A 22,837-nucleotide genomic window follows, 5' to 3' on the forward strand; every position below is an offset into this window, starting at 1 on the left:
GGAAATACTTGCTGACTTTATGCTACATTATTATAAATAGGTAAGTAAATTGTTATATATTAAGTAAATGCAAGATCTCAGGCAAATTATGTAATTGCTTTCTGCCCAATTCCAAGTGGGCTAAGGCAGTTTGCTGGATAACCTGTGATGCTCCATGCTTTGTACTCAGAGGGAGACATGATTCCTGATTCACTGAGGGACCTCTAAGCACATGTGTGGTGAGATTTTGGAGAGACAGAAAGAGAAGCAGAAAATAATAAGTTTGTGCTCACCATTTGCTAGTGTCTTACGCTAGCTGAGAGCAAGCTAACTGTTGCCCTCACCTTTGGAATGACCAGGGAAAGTATACTGTTTAGTTTAGCTTTGCCTAATTTTCCTCCTTGCTATAAAAAGCACTGTACCCCGAGACTGAAAATATTTGAAACATAATTGGTAGATATCATTCTAGTCCAACACCCCTCCTGGAGACAGGGGAATGAAGAAGTGAATGCCCAGCTATGGCTCTCCTTCTGCTCCACAAAAAAAGTAGAAATTGAAGTCTCCCCAGAGACAAAGTGGGACAGATGTGAGATCCTATGTATCTAAATATATTCCTGCACCACAAGCCACCCCAGGTCCCAATGGTCAAAGACTCCTATGTTAAATGGCTGTTAGACAACGGCTTTAACCTGCTTTTTACAAGTCCCATATCTTTGACTACCAATGGGTACTCTATTACTTGGTTTTCCATTGTAACATGGCCTTCCTATGTTGCTTAGTTCATATGATATAATGATACTGTTAATACATTACATGTGGGCAAACTGTTCTCTGTGACATGAACCAGTCTATGTCAGATATATATGGGTCAGAGAAGATAGTTTTGAAAAGTTAAAAAAGTATAGAAATGTCCTTACAGAAATACAGAATAAATCTTTCAGGAACAATAGATTAATATATCTGGATTATCTGAGAATCCAGGATGAACTAAATAGCATGTTAGATTCTAAAATTACAGTTGCTGAGATTTTATTTTTTCATAGAACTCTTAACAACAAAGACATTCTAAAAATCCTTTGGAATATAATGTCACTAGTGGCAGCTCAGTCTTGTATTTGAAAAGATGTAGCTGTGTGTAATTACTATTCGAATGTATTTTATGTCTCCAGTTATTTGTATTTGTCATTGAAACAATTATAAATAAGTCACATTGACAGAACTACCTTCACTGTACCTTTGTACAGGAAGAACTGAGAAAAGTGTCAGGAATATAATTTTTCCAATGAACTATTCTTATGCATCTTATAGCTATCAAAGCAAAGGAATGAAGCAACAAGTAATAATAGCTAGGGTTTATATAATGCTTTAAGATTTACAAAGTGCTTAACAATTATTATCTCATTTTATCCTCATGACAATCCCAGAAGTTAGATGCTGCTGTTATGCTCCTTTTAGAGATGAAGAAACTGAGATAGACAGAGGTTAAGTGACTTGCCCAGGGTCATGCAGCTAGGACCCATTAGAACTCAGGTCTTCCTAATACTTAGCTGCATGGGTGTGTATGTGTGTATATATGTACACATACACACATGCATATATGTGTGTGTGCATATATACACATATGTGGGGTGTGTTTGTGTTTATGAGTGTGTATAAACATATATGTGGGGGGTACATTATATACACTCACACATACACACCTCATTTTCTTCCAATGGAACTTGTTTTCCCTTGAGATCCTGGATTTCAAATAATTAAATAAAACCATTATTCAATTTTTAAATTCATTTTTTATTCATTACTACTTACCATAGTATGTTAGGAAACTTAACCTGATTGAAACATGTTTTGTTTTATACGGTTAATAAGACGAACACCAAAGATCATTCTATACTAGTGTTTCCTCCTCTCTTTTCCACAATTGAAAATATTGTATATGGCATTTCGGTTACACAAAAGGTTAAACAGACTTTGAGTGAACTAGCCTGGAAATATCAGAATGATTTATAACATTCGCTTCTAGAGGAAAATGAGTTGAGTTCTAAACAATCTACTCATTACCTTAGAACAAGATCTTTTTCTAACCTGATGATTATATGGCATTTTCTTATGACAATAACAATTACTCCCACTGATATAACATTCTTCTCCTAGTCATCCTATGTGTGGATATTTATATTCATTTTGACAGATGAGGGGGGAAATTAATGCAGAGAGATATTAACATAACTTTCTGAAGTCACACATCTCTTAAGGGGATAATGAGGATTCAAACCCAGGTCTCCTGACTTCAATTTCAGCTACCCCACAGCACCTTCTCTTATTGATATCCTGCTTTGTAATGACATGATTGTTATTTCCCTTATGGTTTTTCCCTATTAAATTTGACTTTTGGGAAGCAGGGACTCTACCATTTCGTTTGTACCCTTGTAAGTGCCTAATTCTGACACTATATACATAGAACACAATCAGGAAGTGCTCATTGAATGAATGTGTCTCAAGGTATCAAAATATTTGGTAAATGCAATGCTGAAGGCATCAATATGGAGAAGAAAGGTTATTATTAACTCTGTGACAAATAAAGTAGCAAAATACTTCTTGGAGGGGAATGGGTACTAGATTGGGAGTCTGAAGACTAGAGTTCAAATTCCTGCCTAGCCATTTGGGCAAATTCTTTTATTTCTCTGAACCTCAGTTTCCCAATCTATAAAATGGGACTGAGGGAGACTAGATGATTTCTAAGATCCTAAATAAATCTATGATCAAAAACCCCCCACTTGTTCATAGAAACAAAGAAAGCAAACAAATGGAATAACACTGTGCTGCAAGAAATGGGGAAATAGATAATTTCAGAGACATGGAAAGGCTTGTTTGAATCGAGGCAGAGAGAAGTTGAGTAAAAACAAAAGAACAACTTTATACTAAAATGTCAAGATTATAAAATAAAAGTGGATAATTTTGAAGATGGACAAACTGATGAAGAGTGAAATGAGCAAAACCAGAAAAATGTATACAATAAAATTATGAAAATAAACTTGGAAAGCTCTGAGAACTCTGATTAATATGCTGACCATCCATGATCTTAGAAGACTGATGATGAAGCATATTACCCACCTCCTGATACAGAAGAGAAGGATTCAGGAAGGTGGATGAGAAATACTTTTTAATGTGTTCAGTGAGGGAATCTATTTTCCTTGACCTTTCATGTTTGTTACAAGGAGTTTGTTGATTTCATTCCCCTAGTAAGGTAGGGAATTGGAGGGAGAGAAAATGAGGTGGATGGGGAATCTTCATCTAGAAAACAAGGAAAATTAAGGAAGACAAGGAAATCAATGTTGATGCACCTTTAGTCACTCATTCAGCATTGTGTTAGACTAGAATTCTATATACAGTTTTGATTATTTCAGCTTTTAAAAGGTTGGGAGGGAGATAGAGAGTGGATTTAAAGAAAAATGAGAGAGGTAAAGGGACCAAAAGTAAATTATCCAAGGAAAGGCTGATACTTTATATAATGTTTACTATCTGCCACACACTGTGCTAAGAGCTTTACAATCATTATCTCATTTGAAGGATGTCTTAAATACTCTCTCTTCAATGTGTAGATTCCATAAACAATTTAAAAACTGGCAAGTTTTCTGAAAACCTAGGGAGATATAAACAGATGCTTGTTAGGAAGATAGTAACAGAAAATACTATTGATTGACTGTGGGTTTTTTTAAAATTTGCAAAAGTAAAAGTGGAATTCTAGAAGCTTGGAATGCTTGAGTTATAAGGGACTTCAGAGATGATTTAGTCTAACCTTATTTTGGAGACCTTATGAGATGTCCAGCTGGAAAGGATCAGGGTAGGGATAACCCACCTGGGTGTCATCTAGGTGTCTTGGGTTCTTCTCACTACTAGTGTGTCATTCTTTACAGACTAAGTGAAGCCAAATTATTCTGCAAATATGACCATGAGCATAACAGCCAGTTCACTCCATGATTTCAAGTCCTAAACCCTTAGGCAAAATGTCTCAAGATCTCTTCTTCTATGCAATGCTCCTTAGCACAAAGGACAAATAGCTGCTAAGGAACACTGAAATCTTTGCTTTGCAAATAATTCATTCAGTTATAATTGAATTGCAGGACAAAAAAGGCTTTAAAAACTATTTTAATTTTTACTTCTCATCCTCTAATTCCTTTTTTTTTTTTTCAGGAAGAGATAAGTACAAAAATCAAAGTGATTTAAAATGGCATTATTGGGGGAAAGAAAATCCTTCCTTCTTCCTAAATTCCCCATTACTGGGGAGGAGACAAGATGGCGAAGTAGAAAGATACACATATGCTAGCTCCCAACCCACAGCCCATAAAATACCTGTGAAGAAGAACTCCCAACAAAATGTGGAGCAGCAGAAGCCGCAGAACAATGGAGTAGAGATTTCTGCTCCAGAGAGACCTGAAAAACTGACACAAAAGGTCCATCACGCACCAGACCCGGAGCAGAGCCCAGCCCTGCCTTGGCCACGTGGCACCGAGAGGTGCAGATCTGAGCAGGCTTCAGGGACAGAATCTCCAGCAGCCACAGAGGTCCCTCCACCCACAGGCACCAAAGGTCAGTGAGAGAGTCTTTTTGGCTCGCCGAGATGGGAGCGGGGTTGCCCCCATAACTCAGGCTCCCTCAGGAGGCAGCAGCAGAGGCAGCAGCAGACAGGAGCTCGGATCCATTGTTGAAGTTCTCCACATAAATTCCCTGAGGGAACTGAGCCTTGTGTGGTGGCCCTGCCCCAACCCAAGCAGCTGAACTTAATCTCACACTGAATAGCAGCCCTGCCCCCGCTGAAAACCCTGAGGTTGGGGAGCAGCATTTGAATCTCAGACCCCAAGCACTAGCTGGGCAAATCTGGAAGCTAGGTGGGTGTGGAGAGGAAACTCAGAGGTCAAGTAACTGGCTGGGAAAATGCCCAGAAAAGGGAAAAAAAATAAGACTATAGAAGGTTACTTTCTTGGTGAACAGATATCTCCTCCCATCCTTTCTGATGAGGAAGAACAATGCTTACCATCAGGGAAAGACACAGAAGTCAAGGCTTCTGTATCCCAAACATCCAAAATAAATATTCAATGGGCTCAGGCCATGGAAGAGCTCAAAAAGGATTTTGAAAATCAAGTTAGAGAGGTGGAGGAAAAACTGGGAAGAGAAATGAGAGAGATGCAAGAAAAGCATGAAAAGTAGATCAACACCTTGCTAAAGGAGACCCCAAAAAATGCTGAAGAAAATAACACCATGAAAAATAGGCTAACTCAATTAGGAAAAGAGGTTCAAAAAGCCAATGAGGAGAAGAATGCTTTAAAAAGCAGAACTGGCCAAATGGAAAAGGAGGTTCAAAAGCTCACTGAAGAAAATAGTTCTTTAAAAATTAGAATGGAACAGAGGGAGGCTAATGACTTTATGAGAAACCAAGAAATCACAAAACTAAATTCCCCATTACTGTTGAAGGTACAAGCATCCTCCCAGTCACTCAGGTTTGTAACCTCAGTGTTATCCTCTACTGCTACCTGTCTGGCTCTTCCGACTCCATAGCTAATCAGTAATCAAGCCTTGTCATTGCTATCTTGGTAACAGGTCTTCTATGTATTTCACAGAATGTATTTCCTTGTATTTCAGAATGTTAACTTTAGAAGAGGCTTTGGAGATCATTTAATCCAATCTGTGCTTGGTTTTTTGTTTTTTGTTTTTTTCTTAATCCAGATGAAGAAACCGATCTCCCTCTCTCATGGGTTAATTCCACGATTGCTTCATTCTCAGTCCGGTATCCTCTGAACTAAAACCTATTGTCTCCCTCTGGGCATTAGCATAAGAAGAAGGCCCATGTCAAATAGAATGCCTTGATGAAGTCTTCCGTGACCACTCTAGTCCACTCTGGCCTCTCCTCTTACCAGAGCTCTTACACCTGATGCTGGACAAGTTAGCGCTGAATGGTTTTGTTTCATTTACCTTAGTTTGGTCTTTATGACCACCCTGTAAGATCTTTGAGACTACTGCCAATTGAGTATAAGATATCTAGAATGTGTGTGTATGTATGTATGTATATATATGACTGTATCATACATACATATACACACATGCATACATATTTAAACACAAATACGTCTAGATATATGTATGCATGTGTGTATACACACACAATATTTTTCTCCCAAATTCTTCCCTTCTTCTTTCTCTGTTACTGTCAAGGGTACCACCATCTACCTAGGATTGCAAATTAGGTGTCATCCTCAACTCCTCATTCTTTCTCACTCCCCCTCATTTCCAATCAGTGTCAAAGCCTGTCATTTTTTAGCTTCAAAATAACTCTCCTATATGCGCTTTTCTCTCCCTCTGTCACCTGATGCAAGAAGTCATCACCTCACATCTGGCCTACTGTAGTAAACTGTTGGCTGGTCTCTCTGCCATAAATCTCTCTCTACTCCATCCTCTCAACTCAGCTGTGAAAATCATCTTCCAAAAATACAGATCTGACAGTATCAACTCACTTTTCAATAAATCCCAGAGGCCTGCAGCATCAAATAGAAAATTCTTTGGCATTCAAAGCCTCTTATAACCTGCCTCCTACTACTGTTCCAATCTTCTGCAATCCAATTACACTGGGCTTCTTGCTAATCCTTACACATGAGACACCATCTCTGCACATCCCCCCTCCGAACATTTTCTGACTCTCTTTCCTCATCTCCATTACCTAACTTCTCTGATTTCATTCAAGTCTCAACTAAGCACTCACTTTCTACAAGAAGTCCTTCCCAGACCTTTTTATTCTTAGCTCCTTCCCTCTCAGATTACCCCCAATTTATCATGTATAAATCTTGTTTGGACATATTATTTGCATGTTGTACATGATCAAGAGTCTGTGATCACCTTAAAAGCAGGGCATGTTTTTTAAACCTAGCACAATGTTTGGCACAAAGCAGGTGCTTAATAAATGCTGACTGACAAGAACATTCTATTAATTATATCCATTCCCCATCCTTTATACGTGCAAAAATGTCACTCAGAGAACCTGTCATTGAACCTTCTTTTATTTATTCCTATATTTATCTGCCATGTCATGTTCCTGTGGACACATAGCATTTCCAAAAGGCAAGACAAGTGAGGGGAAAGAGAGGAGGAAGGAGATAGTAAAACAGAAGCTAAGGTGGCTGGAAAGGCCAAGCCCTATGCATTCATCATCCAGCGTGTGAACCATTTGACAAGCTCTAACATGCCTTATCAGGTGAACAATTTTTATTCACTCCTTTGCTGAGCCTGACCCTGTATAGCAATGCTCAAATCACATAGCACAACACCTGCACGCCCTTTGGCTAAAATACGAAAGCAACACTCAACATACTATTTCCTGGGTTAAATCTGAGGAATTAACACTCCATGCTCACACCTGTTCCTTTCCATGAACTGATTACAAACTGAGTAGAGTTCAAGAAGTTTGAGGATAGCAGCTCCCCTCTGCATATCGCATTTCATGTGTGAATATTCTGTATTGACCAATCATCATCGGTACTTTTTGTGATTGTTTTTCCTACCTCTCCTTTGCCCTTAATGTTGAGCAAACAGGACTACTTTAGTAACATCACAAGGCACTCTCTCCTTTTAGCAAATCACATGGTAACCATCTCAAGCATAGTAACATGTCGAAAATACGATCTGGCTCTTCCTGTGTACATGTATGCATTTCCATCTCACTTTGCAAAAGAATTATTCCTATTTCTGCATTCAGAAACCAAAGCCCATTCTGTTTTGAATTTTCACAGCTTAACTGGAAGATTGCACTGCAGATTTTTGCTTTAGAATGGGAATTTCAGAAGAAGCAAAAATGGCTACTAATCATAGGTTACAAAATAAGACTAATTAGACAAAGGTTTCATGGGGTCACTGTTTGTTTTTGAAATTTTTTTCTCCTTAAGCTCCTTTTCTGAAAATGAATATTTTATTGTGTCTCTGGATGCTATAAAGAAGAAAAGAGGAGTGGAGTTGTGGTTTCACAGGTGTAGGCATCTCACAGGTGAGCAATTTCCCTCTACTATTCAGGTCAACATCTCTGCAACGAGAGGCAGGGGTGGGGAACCAGCCTTCTAGATCCATAAGTGCGCCCTTTTGAATGAATCCAATACACAACAAATTAAATTTGGAATTAGTCAAAAGGCTGCACTTAAGAATTTAGAAGGCCACATGTGGCCTCAAGGCCACAGGTTCCCTAACCCTGTCTTAGAGAGTCACCTAGAACACCGTAAACCTGTTTGTAGAGAGTGATATGCCAGTAAATGTTGGAAGAAAGACTTAAACCTAAGTCTTCCTGGCTAAGAGGCCAACTCTCTGTCTGCACTATACCATGTTAGCTCTCACAGAGAAGAATAAGTATTGAAAATATAATATTCTAGAATATTGTACTCATATCTACATAATGGAACATAGTATTATTTTGCTGTAATATTGACCATATACCTGATCTCAAACTATTTTGCATAAATTATAAAGAATATGCTTTCCACTCCAAGTTTAGTAGATAATCATTACAAACTAAAACTTAAGAAAAATTAATGATTCAAGAAATATTAGATCTGAAATTAAGAAAAAGATATGAATTCTAAAATCTTTCAAGTCCTTTATTTGTATGTATGTATGTATGGGTAAGTATGTGATAAAAAAGGATCTTTCACCATTCCTTTTTTAATAACTTCAAAATTTCTGGATATTTTATAATTTCTAAAAAGTCTCCTGGCCAGTTTGCTAGTCATTTAAGTACTTTTGCAAAGATAATGGCCATGGGATGATGGGTTTCTCATATGTAACTGGAGCCTGGCCAACGACATTCTCTTCCCAGTGTACAGGCGGAATACTCTTCCTGCTGTCAGTCCATACTGAAGAGGCTGAGGAGCCTGTTTCCAGAAAAGGCTAATGATGTGTAAGGAAAAGACCTTGCTCCTCAATTTAGAGCATGCACAGACCCTCTAGCATTGGTTCTGGTTTGCTAGACATTGGTGGTGAAGAGGCATACTGTGGGTTGGCTGCTGAAATGGGATACATTCAAAAGGCCAAAGCAAGCCTCTTGCGTTTCTTCTTGTTTTTTTCTGACCAACTACATTCAACTTGGAGAAGGCAAGCAATGCTGTATGGGGGAGAAAGGCCTCAGGTCTTTATCTCCCATCCTGGCTGCCACTATGTGACCTATGAATGCATGGTCCTGGTATTGTTTCCATCTCTCTTGTGTCTCCTCTTCCTGATTATTTTTTAGGTGAAGAAATATTGGAAAGTTGGAATAGCTAGTACCAGAAGTCTAAGAGTTGGAATCTATGTAAGAGAAATGATTATTGATAACCAGTGATTGGGGAAATTTCTCCCTTCTTATTTTATCCTGATTTCAAGATCTCAGCTTCTGAAGGCTCAGCTAACCTTTTCCTCTATCTGGATCCCCCTTACCCCCCTTCTCCTACCCCAGGTGGGGAAGCCTTGGTGCTCTCTTCAGGTTTGGGTGGGGAATAAGTTTTTGGAATAGATTGCCCAAGGCTGAAGGTAATGTAGAAGTAAATGATGCAATCAAAGTTTAGGTCCAACCCCTTATTATAATATTCACTCTCTCATTAACTGTTAACCAATCAGAGTTGATTGCCACCCTCAGGAACACCTCTGTTCTAATGGGCACATAAGCCATGAGCCTGCTGTAGCCATGACTGTCTTTGGTTTAAAAGAGAGACGGTCAAATGACCATCCTTTTATTAAAATGCTAGTATTATTAATAAAATGATTAAACTACCCAGAAATTATGTCCCTTGAACCTTTTTAAATGCCACACATGCCAAGATTTGTATTCGTCCAGTGACTACCACATTTAGAAGTGAGGTGAATGCATTACAGAAATTTCTTTAAGGTTGGGCTCATACACCCTAGAGACCAAGGTGGTATAGGTGAAAGTGTGGTTCACAGGTTTTTTTGGGGAAACATCTATACTTTTTCCCTTTCTGTTTATTTACAGTAAAGATCCTTTTGTAAAAAGCTCATTTTGTTAAGTGAAACTGAAACAATAATCAGTGGTGGTGAACACTTAGGAAAATCTAATGAAGACAATGGACACTTGACCTAATAGCAGTAGAGAAGAATCACCCAAACCCATGGGCCACATCCTTAGAAGGGACAGAAATAACCAACCTCACTCTGAGTGAGTCTGGTTACACATACAAAGACAGTGTCCTTAGGTTGGAGTCTTTCCTGTACATTTTTTCCTAAATCATTCATCTCCATTTTCTATATACCTCCTTCTATCAATTGTATAAATTGAACTGAACTGAAATAATCAAATTGAATTTGAAGGTTTGCAATAGTCTTTGACTGAAAGTATCAAAGTTCTGGGTAGCAAAAAGTATTTCCAACATTAACATCTTATATGCAATTTTTTTCTTCAAATACAATTCCATCAACTTCCTTTATACTCTCCTAAATAATAATAACGATAGTAGCCAACATTTTTGAAACACTTTAAGGTTTGCAAATCAATTTACATATATCATCTTATCTCATCCTTTGAATAGCCTAAAGATGCTATTTCATCACTTGGCCTTATGGGAAAGAACAGAAATAAGACTAATAGTTTTCTGCAAAGACAGTATTACAGCATATGGTTTAGGTGTCCAGAAGAAAATATAACTGTCTTGGTACTCAGTCCTGTTACTGCTTTTCTTGAGGATGTTCCAGTGCCTATAGTTTCTACACACTCTTACCTATGACCTACTTTCAATCCACATAACATATGAGATCTGGCACTGAGATAACAGTAAACATGGTTTTATGTTGTGAATATTTTTTCAGGTAGCCCATGAATTATGATGAAAAGCACGTCAGTGCACTGAAAACAAGATAAACCCAGGAGTCTAACAAATCTTGAGGGTAACTAAACCCAGAATTCTCTAGCTTTATTATGATAACAGATGCAAATAAATATGGAGGCACAAAGGGAGGGTGAAAAAGGGCAGGGAGAGGGCAGGAGAAGACAATTTATCCTATATATATGTATATATATATATATATATATACACACACGTATACATATATGTTTGTGTGTATGTCTGTATATATGTTGTGTTTATACATACAATTATATGTATATACGAGAATGGAAAAAAGTGAAAATCTAGTCTTTACAAAGGAAGCTCCTTGATGAGGATTGTTTTAATTTCTGTTTTTTTTATTCCCAGTTCCAAGTATAATATTTGTAGAATTACACTGAATTGAAAGCAGCTGACCAATGAATAGTTTCTAGTCTCTCCTATACCATATTCAATAGAGATGGGTCTATGATGCCTATTTTTTTAAATTAAAAGGGTTTACTAATGCTTTTTTGGAAATACTTCTCCACCAACCCTGATTTCTTTTTTCCATATTGAGCCTTCAAAATAACAATAAAATTAACTCAATATACTCTATACAATGATGGTTCTTGAAATGTTTGCAACATTTTGCCCTGATGATACACAAGCCTTCCCCTTGGTCTAAGGTCAACTTTTTAATCTATTTTCTCAATTTTAAGCATGCCTCAATATATTTTGCTTCCAAAATACTGTATTTTTTTTTTTTTTTTTACAGATTGAAGATTTGTGGCAACCCTGAATTCAGCAAGTCTACTGGTGCCATTTTTACAACAGCATGCGCTCACATCATGTCTCCGTGTCATATTTTTGGTAACTCTCACAATATTTCAAAGTTTTTCATTATTATTCTATCTGTTATGGTGATCTGTGACCAGTGACCTTTGATGTTACTTTTATAATTGTTTTGGGGTACCAGGAACCACGTTCATGTAACACAATGAACTTCATCAATAAATATTGTATGTATTCCGACTTCTTCAACATGGCCATTTTCCCATCTTTCTCCCTCTCCTTGGACCTCCCCATTCTCTGAGACCCAACCATATTGAAGAATATTACATAAACGTAGTCAATAAAGAAGTGGTGGGGTTTGAGAGGATTGATTCCAATTTTGAAAGAAGTTCTACTGTGGCTAAAATATTATTAACAGCATTGCTTGCTTCAGAGAAATCTTTTGTGAAAGGAAGAGTCAGTCAATGCTGCAAACATCATTGTTGTCTTATTTGAAGAAATTGCCATTAAATAATGCTTTTATATGTAATTGGGGAAACAAGAAAATATTAAATAAATATATATATTTTAAAAAATTGCCGCAGCCACCCCAGTCCTCAGCAATCACATGCCTGATCAGTCAGCAACCATCAACCTCGAGGCAAGACCCTCCACCAGCTTGCTGAAAGTTCAGATGATGGTTAGCATTTTTTTAAGCAATAAAGTGTTTTTTAATTAAGGTAGGTACATTGCTTTTTTTTAGACATAATACTATTGTGCACTTAATAGAATATGGTATAGTATAAATATAACTTTCATATGTACTAGGAAGCCAAAAATATCATGTGACTTACTTTAAAACAATATTGGCTTTATTGTGCCAGTCTGGAACCAAATTCACACTATTTCCAAGGTACATCTCCTTTAAGTGAGTTTCTTCCCATGGACACTTTGGTGGTTATTGTGTACACTATTCTTTTGGTTCCGATTATTTTGTACAGCATCTGTGCCCACCTTCCAGAGGGAAATATAGAGGCTAAAAGCCTTACCCACCTCTCAGAGGCAGGAGGAAGAATTTGAAGATCATGAAGTCTCTGGAAAATCTGGGTTCCATTGAGGGGTGTGGTGAAGGGGAAGAAGGAAAGCACTCTTGGTGACTGAGACTCCATTTGTATGGGAGAGATTGGTTGTGACAAAAATCCCGGCCAAAGGACAAAAGACTACAGAAGGAAGATTCTGCGTAAGAGCAAACGTATTTACAACCTTGGGTGCTGAGAAAATTTTTACCTTTGAGGAGATTTCTATTTGAACTCAGAAAGGAATATGATTTTCAAGAGTAGATAAAAACAGAGAAGTCAAGGAAGGCCGTCTCGCCATCTGCTCCTCCTCCATCTTTAGAATGATGTCAGGAAGCTTCAACAGAAGCAAATTATCATATAACAATAGATACACACCTAGGGTGGTTAGAAATACTGTCTCTTACCTTGACTAATAACAAATCACAGGTATGTGGTTATGGCACATTTACTTCACACACCCTAGTGTGGGGGATTTTTTTTTTAATGTTTAATTATAGCACTGCCACAATTATATCTCCTTAGCTAGCTAGTCAGCATGAAAGACTTCCCACACAGCTGCAAAGCAGATATGATTAACAGTATTTTACATGAAATCCCCCCTATTTGTGCTGGACCCATTTACTTGATTAAATTACACGAAGGCTTAACAATCTGTTGGTATTTCCACCACTGGGCTATTTACTGATCATTTTAGTTTCATTAAAAAAAATACCTTTTCTGGTTAAAATAAATAATAAGCTTAAATAACTAGTAAATTGAGGGGGAAGGAGGTTGAGACCCAAACCACTTATATCAGGAATAAAATATGCTGCTTTATGGGAATGTGTCATAAATAAGGAGAATCTTACTAGTTTATTTCCTTTGTGACTGATTATAAAAGCTTAGTACAGTGGTGTCTTGAATCAAGCTTCGCTAATGCCTGCCTCCTTCAATTTGGACAAATTGCAGTCTCTGTGTCTGACATTCCCCACTTAGAAAATGGAGGCAAAATATTCAATACAGTAAAAGGTCGGTATCATACAGCTGTTAGGACAATTACAAAATTGTATCATATGAGTAAGGGTTGAAGAACTAAGGGAAGAGAAGACTGTAGGGGCTCTGCTGGTGGCCTACAAGTATGGGAAGGGCGATCAAGTGAAAGGGGGATTTCATTTGTCTTGTGTAGCGCTGGAGGACAAAAAAGATGGCTATTATAGGAACACAGATTTAGGTGCCATGTAAAGAACTTTCCATCAGTAAGAGCTAGCCAGTGACAGAAAGGGCTGCCTCGGGGTGACAGGTGAGAGATATGCTTATAAGGAGGGGAAAAACAATTTCTGTCTCCTTCTTTTTATGTCACAGATCTTGTGTATATGTGACTGAGCCTTATTATTGTTTTAGAGTTTTTGACTGACTAAAGACAGGCATACGACTCCGATAGTTGCTACAACATGAACAACTACCACCACCACCAAAATAATTCTAATAATAACACTGTTAGTGAATAGTATATATTATGTTATTGTATAGCAGTTTACAATTTGCTTTACAAATATTATTTCATTTTATCCTCATAAAATCCCTGGGAGGTAGGTGCTATTATTTTCTCCATTGAACAGTTGAGGAAATTAAGGGTGATCCAACATTGTACCACAGAGCTGCCTTAAAAAAAAATTTGGAGTCCTAAAATTTGGAGAAACAAGAACAGTCCTGACATAGAAAAGTTTTGCCCCCAAGTCATACAATACCTAAACAAAACCAAAACCTACATTTGCTGTTATGCATTATTTATTGTGGTCTTATTTGACTAGAGGTTGTCAGCTCAGGAAAATTGGGATTATCTTGCTGGAATTTCTTTAGGTGATTTTATCAGCAGTACCTGAAAACCCCCTTAATTAGAAAGAGTTTTCCTGGAAGCTGCCCAATATCTAGAAGAACTTACCTGTCAAGCACTGAGGATAAGCTTTATGTTTAACTTTCCAGGAAGCTTTTTTTTTTCTTTTTCCATTACTGAAGCCAAAATACCTCATGATATTTACTGAAAGTTCTTCACTGTTTGCTTTATTCGAATAGATCAATTTTTACCTTAAACACGCACGCACGCACGCACACACACACACACACACACACACACTAACGGGCTCATGTATACTGACAACTAAACTGTTGATATCTATGATCATAAGTAACAAAGGCAGAGAGATAACTGAAATCCTCAGATAATCTAAAATCAATTTTTTTTTACCTGTTTCAACTTCCTTTGCTCAACTTTTCTGAGCCAAAAACAAAGAACATTGTTGTTTCCATGGCATCGTTCTTATGTCATCTATTTTTTGGTGAAATACTAGTGATATGGTCAAAGGGAAAAGCATTCTGGGAGAACTCTATGGCCTTGGGCATCCACCAACTGGACATTCATTTTCTGGTAAATAAAGGTGACAATGAATAGCAAAGAGATACTGGGCCATTTGCTGAGAACACCATGATCATAGTAACTATTCTTAGCTCCATTGAACAGTCTATATCTCTACCCCAATGGGGAATGGATTAAACTGTAAAGAGAAAATTACCTCATAGATTTTTCTTTTACATAATAATTAATAAGATGCATTCTATAGCACTACAATAAAGCAGAGGGAATTAGTGCTCCTCATTATTGCTTGATTTGGGGTCTGGAGGACCTCACTTTAGGCTCCAGCTCTTCCATTTACTTTCTTCTTATATGACCTTATGTGACTCACTTTCTTTCTCTGGATCTCAGTTTCTCATCTGCAAAATGAGGAATTATAATGACCTCTAAGATCCCTTCTAACTCTAAGTCTAGAATTCTATTCACAAAATATTTCAGATACATTATCTGTTTTAGTCTCAAAAAAACTTTGTGAATTGTTATCATCCCATGTTATAGACGAGGAAACTGAGTCTCAGAAAAGTTAACTTGTCCACGGTCACACAGTTAGTAAATTAAAGTGTTGGAGGTAGGATCAAATGTAGGTTTTCCTACTGCCAAGTCTAGTACTCTTTCCACTACCCCTACTGTACTTCTCTACTTTGTTTAGAGTGAAAAGGATATTGAATTTCAAGTTAGAGAATCTGAGTTCAAGCTCTGTCTTTTACTAGTTGTGGGACATCGAGCAGATCATTGAACCTTTCTGCACCTTAGTTTTTCACCTACAAAATGATGAGAATAATATTTACCCTAATCTGCTTTACAGGGTTTGGTGAGGAAAAGCACTTTATAAACCTTAAAACTCTAATGTGATAGATTATTTTAAACAATGATTAATATTAATAAGACATACACATGCCAATTTACATGTGCATAAATTAGTATAGACTATTCGGTTTTGGGTATTACTAGGCTAAGTAGTAGAGATAAGTGGAAAAAAATCCAGATAATCTATAAATTTCCCTTCATTAGGGTGAGTATGACTCTGGGTGCTGTAGAAGTATGTAGCAGCTAACATTCCCTACAGCTGCATCAAACCAGGATTATGGAACTACCAAGTAAATCCCTGGGGTGTTAGAGTGAGAGGTTCATCTCCTTCTAACCTAGTAGTTCTTCAGTCTATGTGGGATGGAGATGTGGTAAAGGGAAACCACAGTGATAGTCAATTAATAAAAAAAAATGTAAGTACCCAACATGCATCATTCACACTGCCTTACGTAGTACAGGTACAAAGACAAAAGTGTCATCAAGGAGATTATAATCTATTGAGGATCACAACACACAAAATATATACAAAATAATAAGGAGCATGAAAATGTCAAAGAGGACCAAGAGAGGACTTGAACTGAGCCTTGAAAAGTGTGTGAGTGCAGTACAGGCTTAAAGCACAGCCTATGCAAAGTCCAGGAGGAGAGAGATACAATGCCAGGTGCTGAGGAACAGTACTTAAGCCAGTTTGACTGGAGCATAATGTGTGTGAGGGGTTAGTAGTGTGTAATCAATCACAAAGGTAAGCTGGTGTCAGACTATGAAGAACATTAAATGCTACATGGAGGAATCTGAGTACCTCAAGCTTCTTGAGAAAGGGAGTGACACAGCCTTGTGGCACGTAGTTGTTTGCCTGTTTTCTCCTCCATTAGATCGTGAACCCTTCAAGATCAGGGATTACCTCTTGCTTTTCTTTGTATCTCCAGTGCTTAGCACGATGCCAGGCACGTAACAAAGCACTTAATAAATGCTTATTGATTGACTGGAGAGGGGAGAAAGGAGCCAAAGAAAATAGTTAGGATGTGATTTCAAATGGTCTAGGTGGGAAGTGACAAAAGCCCCAAAGAGGACATTAGCTATGTAGGTGTATAGAAGGGGATAGCTGTAAGAGATTCTGTGTGGATAAGTAGTTAGTATCATTGAGATGGGGAGCAAAGGAGACTGAAGAGTCAGGGATATCTCCCAGGTTGGGACCCTGACTGAAAATACCAGTAGCATTCTTGATAGAAATGGGGAAGTGAGAAAAAGAGTGGGTTTGGGGCAGGGGAGATAAAAGGTTCTATTTTAGGCATGAGTTTGAGCTGCCCAAGGGACATCATGTGGGAAAAGCTCAATAGACAGTGATACGGAAGCTGAGGAGAGAGACTAGGGCTAGAATCACAGTTCTGAGTCATCTTCAAAGGGATGGTAGATGAATCCACAGGAGCTGATAAGAGAGAAAAGAGAGAAAGAAGGACCTACGGCCCGAGTTTTGGGGGGCAGGACATGATGATGATCCAAAAGAGAAGCCTTTTAAATAGGAGTATAAGAGAAAAATCAAGAGATATCAATGGCATGAAAACATAGAGAAGAGAAAGCATTAGGAGAGGAGAGCAGTCAACAAAGCCAAATGCTATAGATTTCACTGAAGATGAGCACTGAGAAACGACTATTGGATTGGATAATTTAGAGACCATAAGGAAGTTTGAAGAGAGAAGCAGAGGCTGAATCATGACATGTGATGCCAGATTTTAAGGGGGAATTTCCTTCAAGATTTCAAGGCAGCAGTTCTTTTCTAGCCAACTTCCCCTTCAGTTAAACAAAGCAGATACTACATATATGACAAATCAAGTTTCCTCATGGAACAGTCCCGGATGAAGACAAGCAGTGTTATTTAAGTCAGAGTTATTATAATTACAAAATCTCTTAGTAGCAGAGTTGAGGTAGACAATCTTGTCTGGAGCACATAAGGAGACGGTTGTTCACTGTCCTATATTTTCCACTGCCTTTGAACTTTCAGGTAAAATGGCTTTCTGTAGATCATTACAATACTCACAATAACAATTTAACTATATGGATACACCCTCATGTCTCCAGATCACTAGTGACTCTCCAACATCGGATGGTAGTAGGGGCCACACAAGGTAAAACTTAACAATTTACTGCACACTTTCCAGAAATCCATCTTCAGAAAAATACTATGATAAAAAATAAGCAAAACACAAAAGCATAATGAGGGGATATAGACTAGGGCAAGAACACAAAACGTGACATGATAAGATTTAGAAATGGAAGAGTCCCGAATAATCTTTCTTGCAAGTTGAAATCCCAGCTAACCAGACAAGTTGCTTGCTTAAGGTCACAATGGAGAGAGTCAAGGACTCAAAACTTCAGCCTACTGCTTTTCCCCTATAAAACAAACTCTAGTTTCCAGAGATTCTTACAAGCTCCTTTTAACTCTAACTTCCACAGAATTTTCCAGAATCCTATTAAGTTGGAGAGTCCATTCCATTACGTACCATATAGATGCCTTAATTCATAAGCCCAGTCAAGTCACCTAAGGCAGAGAGAGCTTAGTTGGTTTGTTGGTAGTCTGGAAACAATAAGTGTCAGAAGATATTAGATCCTCCTGATTTTAAGCCAAATATACTAACCATGTCTCTACATATACTCTACATAATTTTTCAAAGGAAATAAAAAATCCTGTTAGTAACATAGCACAAGTGGTATAATTTGGTACTATCATGTGCAGCTTAAATTTCCAGGTTGAAGTGATGTTACATTGTTTTAGATTCATGGGATTACGTTACTTTAAATGAATTATGGTTTCTCCACAATATAATTCATAGACAATTGGACAGTAGCTGAAAAATATTCTGTGACAGAAAAGTATGTTTACTATTTTGATGTCAAAACTCCTTAGAAGCTAGCCTAAGGTGTGTACTTATAATGAAATGTGGTAAAGCAAAGAGTATTATGCTTGGAAATTGAGTTGTGGGTTTGAATACAAGCTCTGACTTGAGACCATGAGAAAATTACTTAAATTCTCTGAATTGTAGTTTTCTCATTTATAAAATAGGTATTGTGGTTTATCCTTTGTTCTCAAAGAGGACCGTGACAACCGGAAGATGATGTGATGACTTGCAAGTGAAATGGATTTAAGTGAAGGAGGGTTGTGCAAAGTCACCAGTCTCACTTCCTCTTCTGAAGCCATGTGGGTCCAGTGATCAGATACAGATCAGGACAACTGGAGACGGCCCAGTAAAACAGGGATTATACTATATACTCACCCACCTATTTCACAGTGTTGTGATGAGAAAATGCATGAAGGATCTCTATCTTATTGATATGACTGCTCTCTTCAAAGCCGTGGGTTGAAATCCATCTACAATCTTATCCCATGCAATACTGATCTCTACCCTCCCGTGAGTTCTCCACAGGGTGTTTGCCTTACTCTTGGGGGCATTCCTCCAAATTTTTTAATGTCACATGAGTAATATAGTATGTGGGTTGTCCGTTGCTTATCTTTTCACCCTGCTACATGACCTGACTATAAACCTTGTTATGTACAGAAGTTATTATTTTATTTTTAAAGAATGGCAGCACATATAGATAGGGTAGGAGCTGATGGGAATTATGGGATTGTTAGATGATAATCTTCAAACACTGTCATGTATGGTGCCAGGAATTTGATATTCTCCTTTTCACTCTAGACTAGTTTACTTTTCTGATACATTGTAAGTCCGAATCAATATATGTAGCTAAAAAAGGCTGAAATCTGGAATAGGGATTAGATTGTTCTGTTTGGTCCTAAAGGACAGAATTAAGGACAATAGCTCTAAGGTGCAGAGAGGTATAGTCAAGCTAGGTTAGCTCCAATAAAAAGAAAAATTTATTTAAAACCAAAGCTATCTGCAAGTAGAATGGATGTCTTTGGCAAGTAATTGGACTCTACTCAGTGGCTGTCTTCAATGGCCTGATAACCACTAATTGAATGGGCTGTGGAGGAGATTTTCAGACTAGATGGCTTGAGAGGACCCATCCATCTCTTTTGTGATTATAGAATCACATTAGTCATGTGCCTTCTTGGGTTTAAAAGGGCCTAGAAAATATTTTTCCCCTAATAGCATAGTAGGAAAAGTTGGTTCAAGGCACTTACATGCCCTAATCAGATGTACTACCCTCCTTCAGAATATTTCCCCAGGTGGAAACTTGTCCTCCTGAAAACTGGGAGTCTTTACTGTAATACATATGATAACTTCTAACAAAATAAATACCGATGTGCCATGGGGAGTAGACTTAAAAATAGGTGTTTTTATATTGTGGAAAGGTAATAAGAAAATACCTCTCATAATGTATCATTCCTTTTGGGGGGGGGGGTTCACTTTCAGAGAGTTGACTATCTTTCCGGGCCCCCACTCTTCAAACAAAGGCAAGTTTCTGGCTGCTGAATGCTCTGCCACCAGAGTTTCACTTGGGAAGGGGTCAAATGAGATCTGAACTCTGAGTTTTGGAAAGAAGCAAGGATCCTAAGAACCCACAAGTTTGATAAAACTCATAAAAATGAGATGGAACCTAAAGCAAAGGCACCCACGGGGAATCAGGGAAAGGAATTCATTTCTTCTTTTGTTTAGCACCCCTTCTCCCCCCCATTATGTCATGGAGAATCTGATAAAAGCAATCCAGATGTTACAGAGATGTTTATGTTTATCACGTTTTTTTTCATAAGTTAAAATTTATAAAATCAACTCTGCCCTCAAATCAAAGATTTGAGGCACTAGAAATCAAAGGGAGGTACATTTAAAGTGGTAGTATTGGGAAAACCAGGAAAGGAAGTTAGATAAATAGTTTAGGTTTTTTCTTCCTTTCTTTTTTTCCTGCTAGAAATGGCATTTCATCTTATTCTGTGGTACTCAGATATTATGGGACACCAGACTTTGGGGTCAATGCAAAATAGTATTTTTGGAAACACATTTTGCTCTAACAACCAAAAATGGTTGGGTTTTTTTTTATGTTTCTAAGCCAATTACCTTTGGTTTACTTCTTGGTCATAGGGGACTTTTTCTCATTTGGTATACTAAACCAACCCAGGGCAAACACCCATCTGTTTGAGATAATTACTGGATGTTTCTACTTCTAGATTCAAAGCTACTGGCAGGGGGCTCCTGCCTTTTACATTTTGTTGATTAGCACTCCTTGGGCTGCAACCAGAAGTGAATGTGCAGATGTAAAAATTGTGAGGCTTCTCTCAGGAAATACTCTGGTTTCCCCTAATCAGTTTGGACATTTATGGATACTAACATATTTTATGATTTTCACTTTTCAATAATGGAACAAGTTTTTATCGGTCATGCTTTTTAAAAGAAAAAAAATCTTTCTTCTACATTATACCTGAAAATAGGTCAACAGATAATATTAGATATAATAAAGGCTGAGGTGAGGTGGAGATGGGGAATGCAAAGTTGTGGTATGAGCCCTCAACTCTAGCAAATTTCAAAAAAGACTCCTTGCACAGTCTTTTCCCAACTCGGGCTGGTACTTTGGGAGGAAAAAAAAATAGTAATTTATATTTCTCCCTACCTTGAAAAAGACAATAGAACAAAATAAAATAAAACAGAAACCTACTTGGTGAAAATATTGCCCTAGAATTCTATTATGCACTCTAATTTTTTAAAATCCTAAAATTTCAACTGCAATTTAAAAAATATTTTTTTTTTCTGGTCATCAACATGCCTCCCCACCTGGAAGGGAGTCCTCCCAGAGCCGCTCAATCAATGGTTCTTGTAAATATATGCTTTTCTCTCCCAGAAAACAGGCACAATAAGGTTCAGTCTAGCAAGTTCAACTCTTGATTCAGGAATAATACAAGATAAACTTTGTAATTAAATAATTCCAAGCTCCCTTTAAATCTGAAGCTGATCAGATCATCAATTTAAGCAATCCATAATAGGGTCCAATACAAAGCCATCAGTGACAAAGGAAACAAGAGTGGGGAAAAAAGGTAACTAATTCAAATGAGGTAACAGATACAGAATAAACAAAAAATCCTACTGCACTTACTGTGTGAGGGCCAAGAACACCACTAAAAGAAATTTGTAGAAATCTGTCCTATGTCTCTTTCCGGGAGGTCTCCACTTCATTGGAAATATACCTTACCTTTCTATTATGTTGGAAATTTAACTAATTTGGATTGGGTGGGGGGAGACCAAAAGTTCTTGTCTACTACACTGTGAGCCTACTTTAGAATTGTTTGGAAAGCAGATTTGCAAACATTTAAAGCCAGAGAGTGAATTAAGTGGAGGAAAGGTGTTATTTCCAAGATCTTCCAGGTTTTCAGGGCCATTCTAAATTGACCCTGAAGCTGCAGGGGCCTAATGCATCGTTGCTCTATTAAAGGAAAGCTGCCTTTTTAGAATGCCTCAGCCAACTAAGTAGATGGTACTGTGGGTCGGGTGGGTTAATTCTGCACCCATTTAAAATACTCTAATCTATCTAAGAAAATAACATTTATGGTCCTTTAAGTTAAATGCCTTAGTGCGCAACTGAAGAATCAATAATCAACAAAAGTAGAGTGATGGGAGATGATGGTAATTTGGATGAGACTACGGAAGGCACACCCTCTACTTCTCTACCGCCTTTTGGGATGCCCCTAAATATCATGTGGCATTTCTGGATACAGTCCAGACCTGCATTCAGATACATATTAACACTGCGAACATCTAGCTAAGTAAATAAGGAAAATGTATATTGTTGACAAATTCTTAGTAGCAGCTGCATTTTATTTTTAAGTTACGGAAACTTCAACCGGACAAAGCTGGGTGGTGACTGACAGCCACAGGGGCAGTCCAGTTCAGTGAGTCACATCAATCATATTTTGGGCACTGCTGGTTTAGACTTCGGTGAATCAGCCATGATCTAAAATAAGTTTCCCCAACTCCCAAGCATGGGTCTTTATACATCAGGGCTACGCTAGGTAAATTCACAGGACAGGTTAAAATGTGCCCGGC

General features: G+C 37.8%; 1 protein-coding gene across 2 annotated transcripts in view; it reads right to left on the reverse strand.

Annotated features, from left to right (window-relative positions):
• RPS6KA2 (ribosomal protein S6 kinase A2) overlaps positions 1-22,837 on the reverse strand; it is a 434,977-nt gene that overhangs the window by 236,687 nt on the left and 175,453 nt on the right. The window lies entirely within an intron of this gene.

This window comes from Notamacropus eugenii, chromosome 2, assembly GCF_028372415.1.
Source record: "Notamacropus eugenii isolate mMacEug1 chromosome 2, mMacEug1.pri_v2, whole genome shotgun sequence".
Classification (NCBI taxonomy): domain Eukaryota; kingdom Metazoa; phylum Chordata; class Mammalia; order Diprotodontia; family Macropodidae; genus Notamacropus; species Notamacropus eugenii.